Here is a 16,794-nt window from a genome sequence, read left to right as displayed (position 1 = left end):
TCAAGTACTCTTGGGGTTCTTTCTCCCAATACCAGACTCCCAGGCTGAGGAACCTGACATGGTGCTCAGAACTCTCACTCCCATGGGAGAACTTCTGTTATATAATTATTCTCCAGTTTGGGGGCCATCCACCCAGAGGATATGGGATTTGATTATATCACAAGTGCATATTTCCTTTTATTGTGATTTCTTCTTTGTCTTTAGATGTAGAATATCTTGTTGGTAGTTTCCAGTCTTTTTTATTGATGGTTCTTCAGCAGCTGTAATTTTGGTGTGCTCATGAAAGGAGGTGAGCTCAAGGTCTCTACTGCACTATCTTGTCAGAGCTTCTGTCCAAAGGCCATACTTCTTAGCTCAAGCTGATGGTGGTTTCCAAATTCCTTTTTTTTTTTTTTTTTTTTGAGAAGCCACCTGGATTTGCTGAACCTGCCACCCCAAGATAAAAATAAAAAAAGATTATTTGGGCCCTCAATATCAAAGCCACAGAATATACCAATTTAAGTTCTTCAAAGAAAATTCTTATACCTTAGGATCTTGGCTTGGTAAATAGATTTCCTACTCTAGTGTTTCTCAGGCTTGACTAAGGTACTGAATGACTCTTCCTCCTCTTTCTGATTCTCTCCTTCCTTCCAGTTTTAAACAGAATTGGATTTTTTTTAATCATCAAAGTTAAAGACATAGCAATAATAATAACAACAACAACAACAACAGTATCTCTTGGAGCTTGTCACAATCTGCTGTTCACCACTTAGTCATGACACCATTAAATTAATTCCAGCAAAAGTCTAAGGAATTCATTTACCCTGTTCAGCACACCAGGGCAATTGCTAATAGACTAGACAGCTAGAGCAATAACAGTAGAACATCTTATTTAAACTTTTGAGATAATAAAACACTTCAGAAGGGGAAACCCTTGTGACATTCTCTTTGTTTTGTACCAGGATCATTAATATTTTATAGCTGCTGCATACTTTAAGGTTTAAAGCATAAAATAAGCAAGCTTGCTCAATAGTACTCTTGAAATAAGGTCTGCACTGTAATTTTTAGAGGTGTAAGTTGAAGTGTCAAGCAAGTCTAAATGGCCCTTACTGATCATCAGGACTGCTTCAAATGGACCAACGTCTAAATAAGTAACATTCCTATGTATTCCACAGGTTTTAGAATCAGCCTGCTTATACTTTCCACATTCACATGGATATTATAAAGACAGCAATCTTGCATCACTTCTCTGAAATTTCTTGCCTTCCTTCATTATGTCTTTAGTATTTTTTCTAGTGGGTGAATTATTTTTGAAAAAATCTGAATCATCCAAACATAGTTCATCTGGTATAAGTTGGCGTGTCCCAAAGCAGTTAATAATGACGTCTTCAGCTGTCTTTACTTCCTCTAACACACTATGCAAACAAAATTCCTGCAAATCAGAGCGAGGTGGGCCATGTTTTCGAGTCTTGTTACTTGGTAGAACAGTGGTGGTGCCAACCAGTGTCTTTGGCTATGAAACTTTGTTGCCTACAAAGGCGATAATCATTGGCACCCCATTTGGCAGGACATCACCTCAGCCACATTAGGTCAGGCTGCAAAGGAAGAAGGCTTTGGAACCAGTTGTCTCTGGGGTACATGAATTGGTGTCCCAGCTGCCCCAGTTGATGGAGTGTGCAGTTGAGGTGCATGCGCCCAGATGTTGGGAGTGGTAGAGTGGAGGTGACCTGAGTGTGCTGGCTGGGGCCAAGAGTCCACCTGGACCCGGGCCTCAAAACCAACAGAGTAGGGAGTCCCTGGTGGCTCAGCAGGTTAAGGATCTAGCATTGTCACGGCTGTGGCTCATTCGATCCTTGAGCTTCTGCATGCCATGGGCATGGCCAAAAAAAACCCCAAACCAACAGGGTATCATAAGGTCAGCCACTGATCCACTTCCTCAAAAACCAAAGGCCTCACAGGCTTGACTTTTTTTTCAATCATACACACGGCATGTGGAAGTTCCCAGGTGAAGAATGGAACCTGCACCACAGCTGTAACCAGAGCCACAGCAGTGACAACACTGCTTAATCCATGGAGCCACCAGGGAGCTCCCAGGCCTGACTTCTTTTAAAGAAAAAAGAATTTGTTATAAAATTTTCTGTTAACGCCATTACTTAATGCTGAACTTTCTGCATATTAAACTCCTTGGACTTACAGCTTCTGTGCCACTGTAAAATGGAAACAGACTTATATCTGAATTATAAGCAAAGCTGCAAGGCCAATGAAATTAGAAACATTAATACATTAATATAACCCTTTCTGCGATGTTGTTTTTCTGGAATATAATAGTTGCTCACAGCATGATGATGGTCTATCTACTCCAGAACAGGCTCTTTCGTCGGTGGTGGGTTGTGGTTTTTTTTTTTTTGGCCATGCCCATGGCATGCAGAAGTTCCCAGGCCAGGGACTGAACACAAGCCACACCAGTGATGCCTAATCCTTAGCCATTAGACCACCAGGGAACTCCAAGAACAGGCTTTTTGCATCTATTTTGGGGAAACCTAATCCTCACAGGGCATTTCTCTCTTCAGACCAGCCTTCTTTCTCCCAGGGTACCAAGGACAGAAGCCACTCTATCACTATAGGGCAAAGACACGGAAGATGCTTATATTAAGCTTTGTTCTTATCCTTTCTAAAGTAAAACACAAAATTGAATTGTTCCTGAGACCACACAGACTCCCCCCAAAACCATTGTTTGAAAAATTCTGAATTCGGCTGGCAAATTATCAAAAGACTAAGGCAGCAACACCTGATACAAGAGTGGTTACCTCAGAAGCAATACCTCTGCCATGTCACCCAGGGTGAGGGCATGGGCTGCACCCCCCCTGCAGCCCCAGAGCCCCACTCACCTCTGCCAGGGCCTTAGAAGCAGAGACCTCTGTGTTCCGAATGGAGCCCACGAACACCAGGGGCAGAAAGCTTATCTGTCTGTAGGGACCTTTATCCTTGTCTGTTCATGCTTCTGATGATTCCAAAGTTGGGCCTGGCTGCCTGGCAGTAGGTCTCTCAGACTAGGATGGAGCTCCTTTGGGAAGAAAGATGTATGGCAAGCTCTCTGCCATAGGAGAATTTATATTCTCATTAGGAAAATTTTAATTTTAAAAATTGCGTGTCCAAAACCAGTTTAAAACTTCAGGCAGCAGAGATTATAAAGAACCTGCCTGGTTTCTCCCTTCCCTCACTGCGCTTCATCCAACCCCTCGGGACTAGCAGTTCCCTGAAGCTGCTGTGCTCTCTTTGCCTCTGCCTGGTCCGCGTGTGCTTGTCACTGCTGCAAACTACTCTCCCCTGAACTTTTTTTTTTTTTTTCTCCTGTCTTTTTGCCTTTTCTAGGGCTGCTCCCGCAGCATATAGAGATCCCCAGGCTAGGGGTCAGTTTTCCAGGGCAATGACTTTGTCACCCATGATATTGTCTAGTCCCCTCCCTTCTTCTGGGTCTTTGTCCCCTCCCCTCCCTGTTTAGCCTCGATTCCTTCTTACAGAGCCAAAGCAAGAAACTGCAGTCAGGTGAGCTCAGAGTAAATTGTCGCAACAGAGTCTGTCGTACTCTGTGAGCCTGACGAGACAGTTGCAGCCAAGGACACTGGTAACCTTTTCCAAACCTGCTGCTTGTCAGGGAAACCAGCAGGCCTGGCTGGAGGAAATGCTAATGCGTTCCGGAAAGGTCAAGCTGGCCCAGCGGTGCACGCACCACCTCAGGTGCTAAACATCTTGGGCTTGCATAAAAGAAATGAGACAGTTTTCCAGCAGAAAGGACCTAGTTCAATAAAACTGGAGTGGAGGCAGGCTTTGCGTGGCCATGGGGTACAAGGAAAGTGCTTAGGGCTGCCATGGGTCTGGGCTAAGCTTAGCCTCGCTGGATCATTGTACCAATCCTGGAAGCTGAGCTGGGGCTCCCCAAGCCAGCGGATAATACCATGTCATTCTTCTTGATTTTGGAAGACAGACTCTTTTTTTTTTTTTGTCTTTTTAGGGCTACACCCTCCACATATGGAGGTTCCCAGGCTGGGGGTTGAATTGGAGCTATAGATGCTGGCCTACCCCACAACCCCAGCAACGTGGGATCCAAGCCTTGTCTGTGACCTACATGACAGCTCACGGCAACACCAGATCCTTAATCCACTGAGCAAGGCCGGGGATTGAACCTGAGTCCTCAGGGATGCTAGTCAGATTCATTTCCATTCCCCTGGGGGTTGTGTCACATGGTGGGAGGGGAGCAAGGGCATGGTGCCTGGAAGCAGCTGTGTCTGGAAGTATTGTTCAACTATCCAGCTTCTAGATTTACTAATCCTCTTTTGTCTGTTTTCTTAATCATTAATTGCTGACTTTGATGCCTCCTTATTCTACTTTCTTTGGGTTTATTTCGCTGTTTTTCTAACTTCTTGGGAAAAAAGAGTCCTCATGCATCCCCCCCGCCACACCGTGGAAATTCGTACAACTGGATCTTCCTCTGAGGTAGTGGACATGCGCCCTCTGTCGACGTTCCAGGACATGACACTCACTGGAGATGGCTTTGGGGGATTTGTGTGCTTTCCTAGATATTTTGGAACCTTAAATCAAAAGGACTAGACAAGAACCCTGGGTGAGATTTGCATATGCAGAAATTGGGCATGGTTATGTCGAAAACAGGCTCTTCACCCTTCAGAGCTTTTCATTTTATTCACAATGGACAAAACATCAGCGAATTGTGGCTGTTGCTGGGACTGGGGTAATTGCACCTTACCTATCTGGGCAGCCTATATTCAGGGGAAAATAGCAAGGGTGCTTTCTTTCAGATGACAATTTTTGTCAAAGGGCATTCAACTAGAGGGAAAAAAAAACCAAAAAGGAATATATTCCCTTCATTTTAGAGAAGATTTGCTACACATTTCTTTCAAGCGGAGGTCTCTCTTAGAGGTACTGAAAATATTATTCAGTTTACAAAGATTGTGGATAAAGCCTTTCTTCCATGAAATGGTGTGTAAAGAATGTCTTGCAGGCCCTCAATAAATGTTAGTTATCCCCCCTCACTTCCCAGTCCCAGTAAATTTCTGGGCAAATCAGGCCTGGTGTTCTGTCACAGGGAGCTATGGTCTTCCTGCTTAGAAATTAGATTAGGTCTTCTCGTCTGGGGCCAGATGCATCTGTGTCTCTCCAGCCAGAGGCCGTGCACGCACCAGCCTTGCTTGGCCTTTCCAGCACGCATCAGCATCCACCCCCACTCGGCCCGCTGGTTTTATCTGATGTCTGCAGCAGGATAATCACTTTGGAAGTTGCTGGGAAGGTCTCCTGGTTCGGGAGGGCTGTGGAAAAAAGTTGCCTGTACAGTCATATGGGACTTACCACCAGCACATGCTCACACTGGCCATGGTGGGTTCTGGGAGAAAAGGGAAAGCCTATCCGGATTTGAGGTACCTATTCTAGCCCCATGATTGAGTCAAGGCTAAGCCAGGGCCAGAAAAAGAGGAAAGATAGAGAAGAATGACCAAAGGGCTTCCAAAGGGGCCAGTGAAGAAACGTCAGGGCCAAGACAAAAGTGAATGTGCCTTCAAATGGCATTACTGTGCTATGCTGCTGTGAGGAACCGGAGTTTCTCATTGCAAGATGATTGTTTTAGCATCCTGATAAGTAACTGATAGGTGTCTGGGCCTCCCTGGCTCTCTCCTCCCTCGGTTAGGCCCCCTGACTTGTGAGAACTGAAACCAGCTACACCCACACCACTGCTGTCTACATCAACACAAGTCTGATAGTCCACTCTCTTCATCAACATCGGTTGACTCTTCCGGGAGACTCTTGCCTGGAAGATAAAGTAGCTATTGCTTATTCCTAGAGATTGCCAAAAAATTGTTTAAATGATCATTCAATGTTTCAACTCTTCAAAGGAAAACCTCAACTGACAATTTACCTCCCAAGAGTCTTTGCATACATGCTGCTTCCCTTGCTGTGGCCATCAGTCTTAAACTATTATTTCATGATATTTACCCAATCTTAATCAAGCCTCTCATTGAACAAGCTACCTTAAACCAGACTCCAAATCCTTAGAGATATCCCAATGTGCCTTCTTCTCTTCAAGACACTGCTAAGACTCAGTCTTATCTTATCGTCTGTCCCGGTGGTATTGAGGGGAAGACAGCATTCGACAATCCCATCTGTCATCCCAGCCTTTCTCCACATGTTGGAACCCATTTGGACCTCAGACGAAGGGGATAGGGGTTCCGGGGACTCTGTTCCAGCAGGACAGAAGCCTTAGTCCACTGGACTAAGGCGGTTCGACATACATGTATGTGCCACGTACTAGCCCCAGGTGATCTGCCTAGGTGAATCTACTTATTATTGTGTCCTATTTGTCAGGTCAAAAACAGGGCAATGGGAATTAAAAGCTGAAGAAATATGGAGTCATCCTGTCTGCCTTGAATCCACAGCATAGTGGGGAAGAGAGACATTTAAACAGATACTTTGTGTTATGGGTAATGACATTATGCAGAATAGTGATTCTTAAAGGGTATGTGGTTAAGAAGTGACCCCACCCCACCCCAAATCCATTTTGGAGCAATGCTTTTGTAAAATGCCATTGTATTCAGTTTCTTTGGCTGCTACAACAAATAGGCAAATAGGTTAAGTGGCTTAAATCAACAGAAATGTATTGTCTTATAGTTTTGGAGGCCAGAAGTCTGAAATCAAGATGTTGGCAGGGCTGTACTCCTTCTGGGGCTTTAGGGAAGGATCAGTTCTTGCTCCTTCCAGCGTCTTGCGGCTCCAGGTGCTCCTTGGCTCGTGGTTGCATCGCTCCATTCTCTACCGCCATCTCTGTGTCTCTTTTAAGGACATTGGCATTGGATTTAGGGTTCACCTGGGTAATCCAGGATGAGATGGAGGATGATCTCATTTTGCCAGCCTCAATTACGTCTGCAAAGGCTCTTTTTCCAAACAAGGTCACATGCACACATTCCAAGGGAAGAAGACAAGGACTTCTTTGCGGGGTGGCGGGGGCATCATTCAACCCACAACATCTGTAAAAATGACTAAGAAGGAAGATGAAATTTCAAACAAACACAATACAAGCCCACTGATCACAAGATGTCAATTACTGGGCAGACTTTGAGTGGCACTGATGCGGCAGTTATCAGGGCTGCATGTCATCTGTTCAGCTGGGTGGATGTCTGTAGTGGCGCTGGGGGGGCAACCCTTCTCTGCCCAGCTGGACCAGGCTGGGTCTCATCTGCATGACCAACGTGCTGCCCAGGGTGTGTGGGGAACTTGGGGGAGGAGTTCAGGGCGATAAATAACTACAACTTTTCTCATTTCCCAAGCTGGGAAACAACTGGCAGATGGGATGCCAAAGGTATCAATTTTATACTGATCAGGGCTCAAAAGAAGGGCCTGGCTTAAATGTACACAGTATCTCACACTTGAGGCCAGAATCACACATTCACTCTGGTCACAAGCAGAGCCGCAGTGTCCCATGCAGTGTCCCTGTGATAGTGTGATTTATAGTAAGAAATATGAATTTGGACTTTGTCCCATTTCTGGCACAGAGCTCCTAAAACCGTTGGAATCTCTAAGTGGTGAGAGCCCTGAAGGTGTCTTTTGTTGTGTTAATGAAAGACTTACTGGACGGCCCCTAAGGATGGGGACTGGTTGCCAGGAGAACCAACCATGGGATTAGAGGGTTGGAACTTTCTGTCTTATTCCTCTGACACTCTGAGGATGTGAGAGGGGCTGGAGATTGCGTTCGGTCATCAGTGGCCAGTGATTAAATCAGTCTTACCTCTGTAGTGAAGTCTCTATAAAACCCAAAGGACCAGGGTTCAGAGAGCATCCTGGTTGGTGAACACGTGGAGATGCGGAGCACAATGCCCTCTGTGCCCTCCCCCCGTCTCGCCTTCTGCATCTGTTCCATCTGGCTGTTCCTGAGTTCTACCTTTTATGATTAACCAGTGATCTAGTAAGTAAATGTTTCTCTGAGTTGTGTGAGCCAAGCTAGCAAATTGATGAAACCCAAGGAGGAGGTCATGGGAACCTCTAAGCTGTAGCCGGTTGGTCAGAAGCACAGGTGACAACCTGAGCTTGTGATTTGGCATCTGATGTGCAGGGAAGTCCTGTGAGACTGGACCCTGAACCTGTGGAATCTGATGCTGGTTCCAGGTCAAGGTGAAAGTTGGACTCCCAGCTGTGTCCAAGAAGGGCTTGGATGTGGGGAAAACCCTCCAAAAATTGGGGTTGGTGATCAGAATCTTAGTCCCCCAAGGAGGCACGGCCAGGCCTGTCCGGCTGAGCTGGTGGGGGTAGGAATGTGGAAAGCAGACCAAGGTGAAACTGACAGCACTTATGGCTTGAACCGAGCCAGAACCCAGACTGGAACTTGAACCCATGTGCCAGGACTTGAACCCAGCCTAAATCCAGATTGGGATTTGAACCCAGAGTTTTTAAATTAGAATCACTCACCCAGTACTTACTGAGGTTCAGGTTCTTTATGCCTTTGTGCAGAAGGAATTCAGTGAGAGACAAAGTGACAGGCAAGAAATAGATTTATTAAGATAGGATGCTTGTTAGAGATGCAAGTGACAGGCAAGGAAGCTGTGCCCCGAAGATTAGGTGGGCTACAGTTTTATCTTACCATCCAAGGGGGGTGGGGGTCAGAAAAGACCAGCTCTTACTCTTTCTTTCCTTTTTTTTTTTTTTTTTTTGTCTTTTGAGGGCCGTACCCATGGCATATGGAGGTTCCCAGGCTAGAGGTCTAATCAGAGCTGTAGCCTCTGGCCTACACCACAGCCACAGCAACACCAGATCTGAACTGCTCCTGTGACCTACACCACAGCTCACAGCAATGCTGGATCCTTAACCCACTGAGCAAGGCCAGGGATCGAACCAGCAACCTCATGGTTCTAGTCGGATTCATTTCCACTGCACCATAACAGGAACTCCTTCCTCTTTCTTCAAGTAGCTCCTCCTTGGTATCTGGTAAGAGAGTATTTGACCCTGTAAGGTCAAACCAGAACTGTCATGGTGCTTATTCATATCAGCAGAAGGGTGGTCCTTAAACTGCTGCCCTTGGTCTGAACCTAAATGCAGGCCTCACCCACCCCCACCCAGTGACCCCAGGCATATCCCTTGCTTCCAATAGTCAAGCAATCTGATGGCCTTCTAGAGCCATTATTAACTTACAGAGATCTCTCAAAGTTCCCTCAGTTTCCCTCTCTATCTATGGTGCCTTACTGGGACTCCTACAATGACCTGTGTAACTCTCCTGCTGCATCCCTGTCAAAGGTGCCGCCTCTCTGTGGGCCGGCAGAGCAGAGATGGGCTTTGCTCCCATCCTCTTCCAGATCTGACTACAGGGACAGCGGGAGAGGGGACCTCGTTTCTTCTCGTAGTTTTCCCTTCTGGGGAGGAGACTAGATGTTTCCTCACTATTGAGGCAACATGAAGATTGGAGAATGTCTCCCCCACTCCCGATTCAACAGTAGGATGGTTCCTCTTACTTCTGAGGGCTTCACTGAGACTGGATGTGGAGGTGGGGCAGAGAGGAAGGCAGGCAGGACCGCTCTCTGTCACTGGCTGGGCTCCCTCTGTTCCAGGCCCATCTCTCTCTGGGAGGGGACGGGGCGGGGGTGGGGGGGGAAGGAGCTGATTTGGAATTATAGGGAATTCCCCACTGAGGGGGCCGTCGAGGCAATGTGGCTTCAGACTATCCATCCCCTGCCCAGAAGACTGCTTTCTTCCCCAAGAATGTTGAGTGCATGGGGGTCCTGAACCCTCAGCGGCTCCAGTCCCAAACACTCTGCCTGTGGGTCTCCTCTGTCCTGGGGCCAGCTGGTAGGACTTGCAGGTCAGCCAGTGGCTTCATGCTGGGTCCCTGAAGTAGCTTTCATCCTAGCAGTGTCCACTCCCTGCTGCTGAACACTCATGCCCAGCCTGGGTTGCTGACAAGAGAGCAAGAAGAGCTCCGGATGTGTGGCAGGCCATGGAGCAGAGTCACAGAGCCAGACCCAGATCTGCTGTTTACTAGCTGTGTGGCCTTGGGTGAGTTACTTAACCTGTCTGTGCTTCAGTTTCTTCTTCTGTTCAACAAGGATAATATTAATGCCTGCATCACAGGGTTATTGTGAGGAGTAAATGGTTTCATAAGACACTCTTAAGAATGATGCCCGAGTAGTTCTAAGTGCTCAGTGAAGGTGAGCTTCTATTTTTATGGGTCGGACTTGGGGGAAAGTCTCAATGGCCAGGGGAAAGGGGGAGCCCTGTTCTGCATGCTGGGTTTGGTCACCGGAACCAAGCGTTTAAGAGGATGCCTCAGCTCACCAACCTCTTACAAGAACAGAGGAGGAACTAATACTTTCTGGTTCACAGATCAGGAGCCCGAGTGGCCAAGTGGTCCAGCTGGGATCCAACCCCAGACACAGCCGCTTCCAGGGACCACGCCCTTGCTCCCCTCCCACTGTGTTACACAACCCCCCAGGGGAGGCTGGGGGAAGAGACCAGTGGGGTAGACATGGAGCTGAAGAGTAGCTACCTGCTGGAGTCTGAGGAAGGAACATGGTTGCTCTGGTGAAGCCAGGAAGTCTTTTTTTTGTTGTTGTTCAGGGCCACACCTGCGGCACATGGAGGTTCCCAGGCTAGAGATCAAATTGGAGCCAGAGCCGCCAGCCTATACCACAGCCACAGCAATGCCAGATCCAAGCTGCATCGGCGACCTACACCACAGCTCATGGCAACACGCCAGATCCTTAACCCACTGAGCAAGGCCAGGGATTGAACCTGCGTCCTCATGGATACTAGCCAGATTCATTTCCGCTGAGCCACGACTGGAACTCCTGCTTCAGGCTTCCTGACTGAAGTGTCACTTTTTTTTTTTTTTTTTTTTTTTTGTCTTTTTGCTATTTCTTTGGGCCACTCCCGCGGCATATGGAGGTTCCCAGGCTAGGGGTCGAATCGGAGCTGTAGCCACTGGCCTACACCAGAGCCACAGCAACGCAGGATCCGAGCCGCGTCTGCAACCTATACCACAGCTCACGGCAACGCCGGATCGTTAACCCACTGAGCAAGGGCAGGGACCGAACCCGCAACCTCATGGTTCCTAGTCGGATTCGTTAACCACTGCGCCACGATGGGAACTCCTGAAGTGTCACTTTTGCTCCCCAGTGTGCAAGGCTAACCCTGGCCACCAGGAGCTTCTGAGGTGACATGTTATAACTTAGACACCCAGAAGGAGACTGAATTTCTGTCCTAAATCCCAGCTCCAAAATCCCTAGGAGAAGGTCTGACTGGCCGAGTCAGTTCCAGTGTCCAGCCTTCAGTGGCCAGGGGCCAAGGTTTCTTGTAGCTACGCGACCACTCCTGCTGCAGTCACGTGGTGCTGATGGGGCTGGGGAGGAGGGTCCTAGGACAGGAGGGCCTGGCAGACAGTCCATAGGTGTCTCCTCAATAGACTCTGCTTCCATCTTTTCTCTGTTCATCACTCCTTGTCACACATACTTCCGGCCTATCTTGACCTCTATGCACACATGTTCTCATGCCTCAGTCCTTTGTAGGGCTTTTCTCTCTTCTCCCCTAACAAGACCTACTGCTACTGCCTAAAACTCTATGTATTTCTTTATTTTGTTTCTTCTTTTTTTGCTTTTTAGGGCCACACGTGGGGCATAGGGAGGTTTCCAGGCTAGGGGTCGAGTCAGGGCTACAGCTGCTGGCCTACCCCACAGCCACAGCAACGCAGGATCCGAGCCTCATCAGCAGCCTACACCACAGCTCATGGCAGTGCTAGATCCTTAACCCACTGAGCAAGGCCAGGGATCGAACCTTCATCCTCTTGGTTCCTAGCCGGATTCATTACCTCTGAGTCACAACGGGAACACCTCTACGTGTTTCTTTATTCAAAGTTTCTCGGATGAGTCCATGGTCCCGTCCACATTTCTATACCAGGCCGGTTCACAGACCTTCTTGCTTAAGGGCTGCCTTGTGGCCCAGAGTCTGCATTTAGGAATCTGCTATGGTGACACGAGGCCTCACCTTCTGCAAGGCTGTGTGTGGGGTGATTTCACTGTGGGCATAAGGGGCTGGTACCCCGAGGACATACCCATGACACCTAGCCATTGAGAATATCCTCTTCCTGGGCTTTTCCCTTGGAATTTTTATCCAGTTCCTATTGTAACAGAGATCCCAAATGTCCAATGATATAAACAAAGTTAAAGAGTTTTTCTTGCTCACACATCCAATGGGGAATAAACAGTCAGGGGAAGATTTGATGGCTTTAAACGGCTGAGGGCTTAAGCTCCTTCTGACTTGTTATTCTATGATCCCTAGAGTGTGGGCCTCATCTTTGTGTATCAGGATTTATTGCTACCACATTCCAGCAAGTGGGAAGGGGGAAATGCATTTCCTGTTGCTTTAAATACATACAGGAGCTGGAGTTTGCCGCACACATCACTCTGCATTCATCTGTTAGCCAGAACCTAGTTATGTGGCCACATCCAACCATAAGGGAGGCTGGGAGATAGTCTCTATTCTGGGTGGTGATGTGTCCAGCTGAAAGTTGGGGATTCTACTACTAAGGATGAAGGGAAGGAGAGATACTGGGGATAGTGGTGGTGCCATCATTTTCGTGTCACTCAGTAAAAAAAATTTTTTATTGAGTTATACTTGATTTATAATGTCATGTAATTTTCAGGTATACTGCATAGCAATTCAGTTATACAGACATATGTATATATACATATATATTCTTTTTCAGAATCTTTTCACTTATATGTTATTACATAATATTGACTACAGTTCCCTGTGCTACACAGTAGGTCATTGTTGGTTGTCTATTTTGTAGAAAGTAGTGTGTATGGAGTTCCCATCATGGTGCAGTGGAAACAAATCTGGCCAGGAACCATGAGATTGCGGGTTCGATCCCTGGCCTCGCTCAGTGGGTCAAGGATCTGGCGTTGCCATGAGCTGTGGTGTAGGTCACAGACGCAGCTCGGATCTGATGTTGCTTTGGCTGTGGCATAGGCCGGCAGCAAAGGTTCTGATTGGATCCCTAGCCTGGGAACCTCGATATGCCGCGTGTATGGCCCTAAAAAGCAAAAAATAAATATAAATAAAGTCATGTGTATATGTTAATCCCACCCTCCTAATTTGTCCCTCTCTCCACCCCCTTTCCCCTTTGGTAACCATAAGTTTTCTGTGCCTGTGCATCTCTTTCTGTTTTGGAAATAAGTTCATTTGTACCTCTTTTTTTCTTTTAGTTTCTTCATGTAAGTGATATCATATGATACTTGTCTTTGGCTTACTTTGTGTGATAATCTCTAGGTCCATCCATGATGCTGCAAATGGCATTATTTCTTTCACTTTTATGGCTGAGTTATATTCCGTCGTGTGTGGTAAACATATATATACACACACACCACATTTCTTTGTCCATTCACCTGTCAGTGGACAGTTAGGTTGCTCCCATCTCTTGTTATTATAAATGGTGCTGCAGTAAACCTTGGGGTGCATGGATATTTTCAAATTGTGTTTTTCTCTGGATATATTCCCAGGACTGGGACTGCAAGATCAACTGGTAGTTCTATCTTTAGTTTTTTAAGGAACTTCTATACTCTTCTCCATAGTGGCTGTACCATATAGGAGGGGCTCCTTTTCCTCCACACCTTGTCTAGCATTTGTTATCTGTAGACTTTTTGATGATGGCCATTCTGACCTGTGTGAGGTGATACCTCATTGTACGCTTTAATTTGCATTTCTCTAATAGTTAGCAACGTGGAACATCTTTTCATTTTGTGACACTTCTCCACCATCCAGTTTGTAATTACATCCTGGCACATGCCCACCCCTGATGCCTTTCCTGTAGGGCCCCATTCTTTTTTCTTTTTCATTTAACAAATGTTTATTGAGTGACAACTAGGTGCCAAGTACTGCTCTAAACAAAGAGGACACAATGAACAACAAGGCTACACTCTAGAGGGAAAGCAGTCAGTAACTCATTCAACAAACATTTATTGAACAACTACATGCTGGGTACTATCCTAGGTGCTGGGAGTTAAACAATGACCGTGATAGGACTCTGTCCTCATTGAACTTGCATTTGAATGGGCATGTTCTGCCCTTAAGTAGCCACATTAAAGCTGGAGGGAAGAAATGGACACTGCTTTTTAATTTTTTTTTTAAATTTGTTTTATTGAAGTATAGTCGATTTACAATGTTGTATTAATTTCTGCTGTACAATAAAGTGATTCAGTATATTCAATAGATATACACACATTCTTTTTCATATTCTTTTCCATTACAGTTTGTCATAGGATATGGACTATTGTTCCCTGTGCCACACAGTAGGACCTTGTTGTTTATCCATTCCATATATAATAGTTTGCACCTGCCAATCCCAAACACCCAATTTTTCCCTCCTCTACCCTCTCTCCCTCTTGGCAACCACAAGTCTGTTCTTCATCTGTGAGTCTGTTTCTATTTCATAGATAAATTCATTTGTGTCAATGTTTTAGATTTCACGTATAAGTGATATCATATAGTATTTATCTTTCTATTTATGACTTAGTACAATAATCTTAGGTCCATCTATGTTATTGCAAATGACACTGTTCCATTTTTTTTTGGCTGAGTGGTAATTCTATTTGTGTGTGTGTGTGTGTGTGTGTGTGTGTGTGTGTACATACACATCTTCTTTATCCATTTATCTGTCAGTGGACATTTAGGTTGCTTTTATGTTCTTGGCTATTGGAAAGAGTGCTGCTCTGAACATAGGAGTTCATGGATATTTTTGAATCATAATTTTGTTGGGATACATGCCCAGGAGTGAGGTTGTTGGATCATCTGGTAGCTCCATTTTCAGTTTTTTAAGAATCTTCCATACTGTTTTCCATAATGGCTGCACCAATTTACATTCCCACCAACAGTGTAAGAGGTTTCCCTTTTTTCCACACCCTCTCTAGCATTTATTATTTGTAGACATTTTGACAACAGCCATTCTGACTGGTGTGAGATGATGCCTCACTGTAGTTTTGATTTGCAGTTCTCTAATAATTAGTCACATAGAGCAGCATTTCATGTGCATGTTGGTCATCCATATGTAGTCTTTGGAGAGATGTCTATTTATGTCTTATGTCTTTTTTTGTGTGTGTGTGTCCATGCCTGGGGCATCTGGCAGTTCCTGGGCCAGGGACTGAACCAACACCACAGTAGCGACCTGAACCATTGCAGTGACAATACCAGATCCCTAATCTGCTATACCATAAGAGAACTCTCTGTCCATTTCTTTGTTTGTTTGTTTGTTTTCCATTTTGGGCCACCTTGCGGCATGTGGAGTTCCTGGGCTAGGGATCAGATCTGAGCCACAGTCTTGACCTAAGCTGCAGCTCCAGCAATGCTGGATCCTTAACCCACTGTTCCAGGCCAGGGATCAAACCCATGTCCCAATGTTCCCAAGACACTGCCAATCCTGTTGTGCCACAGCGGGAGCTCTGCTCTCTGCCCATTTCTTGGTTGGGCTGTTTATTTGATATTGAGATGTGTGAGTTCTCTGTGTATTTTGGAAATTAAGCTTGTCAGTTGCAAATATTTTCTCCTGGTCCATAGGTTTCTTTTCTCTTTGTTTATGGTTTCCTTTGCTGTACAAAAGCTTGTAAGTTTAAGTCCTATTTGTTTATTTTTGCTTTTATTTCTATTGCCTTGGGAGACTGATCTAAGAAAACCATTGGTACGATTTGTGTCAGAGAATGTTTTGTCTATGTTCTCTTCTAGGAGTTTTATGGTATCGTGTCTTCTATTTAAGTCTTTAAGTCATTTTGAGTTTATTTTTGTATATGGTGTGAGGGAGTGTTCTAACTTCATTGATTTTCATGTGGCTGTGAAAATTTCCCAATATGACCTGCTGAAGAAACAGTCTTTTCTCTATTGTATATTCTTGCCTCCCTTGTTCAAGATTAAGTGACTGTAGCTGTGTGGGTTTATTTCTGGGGTGTCTGTTCTGTTCCATTGATCCACATGTCTGTTTTTGTGCCAGTTCCATGCTGTTTTGATTACTGTAGTTCTGTACGTAGTCAGGGAGGGTTATGCCTCCTGCTTTGTTCTTTGTCTTCAGGATTGCTTTGGCAATTCTGGGTCTTTAATGGGTCCATATAAATTTTATGATTATTTGTTCTAGTTCTGTGAAAAAAAAGTCATGGGTGATTTGATGGGGATCATTCTAAGTTTGCAGATTGCTTTGGGTAGTATGCATGTAACCTATTTTTTATTCCACTGATGCCATGAGGGGAACAGGCCCTCATTGCTTCATTCTCAGTATCCTATGAGAAACTCTTAGCATATTTCTTGCTTCTAATCTCCCTCTACACACCCCCTGTGATCTGCGCAAATCTGATCATGTGGCTGCACTACTTCGAAATTCTTCCATGGCACCCCATGGCCTGGAGCAGTGAGATTTTAACTGCAGATTTCTGAATCCCTGAAATGACATGCAAATTTGGCACACATGCATTTTTCCAAAGAGAGCTTCAAATTCTCTAAGAAAATCTCCTACACCCTAAAGTACAGGTTCAAGTTCAAATCCCTGAGCTCAATATGCACATGACTGTGTCTACTGACTTTCCTCTCTAGTCACTTTTCCCACGCAGCCTAAACCCAAATCATTCTAAAATGACTCTGAAGGAGCAGGCCACACTCTTCCATGTGCTATACCTTTACACCTGCTGTTCTATCTAGAAAGCCTGGGCAAACGCCTATACATCCTTACAGCTTAGCTCAAAAGCCACCTCCTCTGGAGGCTTCCCTGACTCCCTTTGGCCAAGTCAGTTCCTGCAG

At 45.7% G+C, this 16,794-nt stretch overlaps 1 long non-coding RNA gene across 1 annotated transcript in view; it reads left to right on the top strand.

The window, feature by feature from the left end:
- The window catches only part of LOC102165354 (uncharacterized), a 142,269-nt gene that overhangs the window by 13,757 nt on the left and 111,718 nt on the right, over positions 1–16,794 (top strand). The gene's annotated exons all lie outside the window — the stretch shown is intronic.

The sequence above is a fragment of the Sus scrofa genome, chromosome 6 (genome assembly GCF_054392235.1).
Source record: "Sus scrofa isolate SSC_HxYL_T2T_F1_AM1 chromosome 6, Sscrofa_HxYL_maternal_Yorkshire_Landrace_v2.0, whole genome shotgun sequence".
Taxonomy (NCBI): domain Eukaryota; kingdom Metazoa; phylum Chordata; class Mammalia; order Artiodactyla; family Suidae; genus Sus; species Sus scrofa.
The sequence above is the reverse complement of the archived record's forward strand: the minus strand, read 5'-3'. Positions and strand labels throughout refer to the sequence as shown.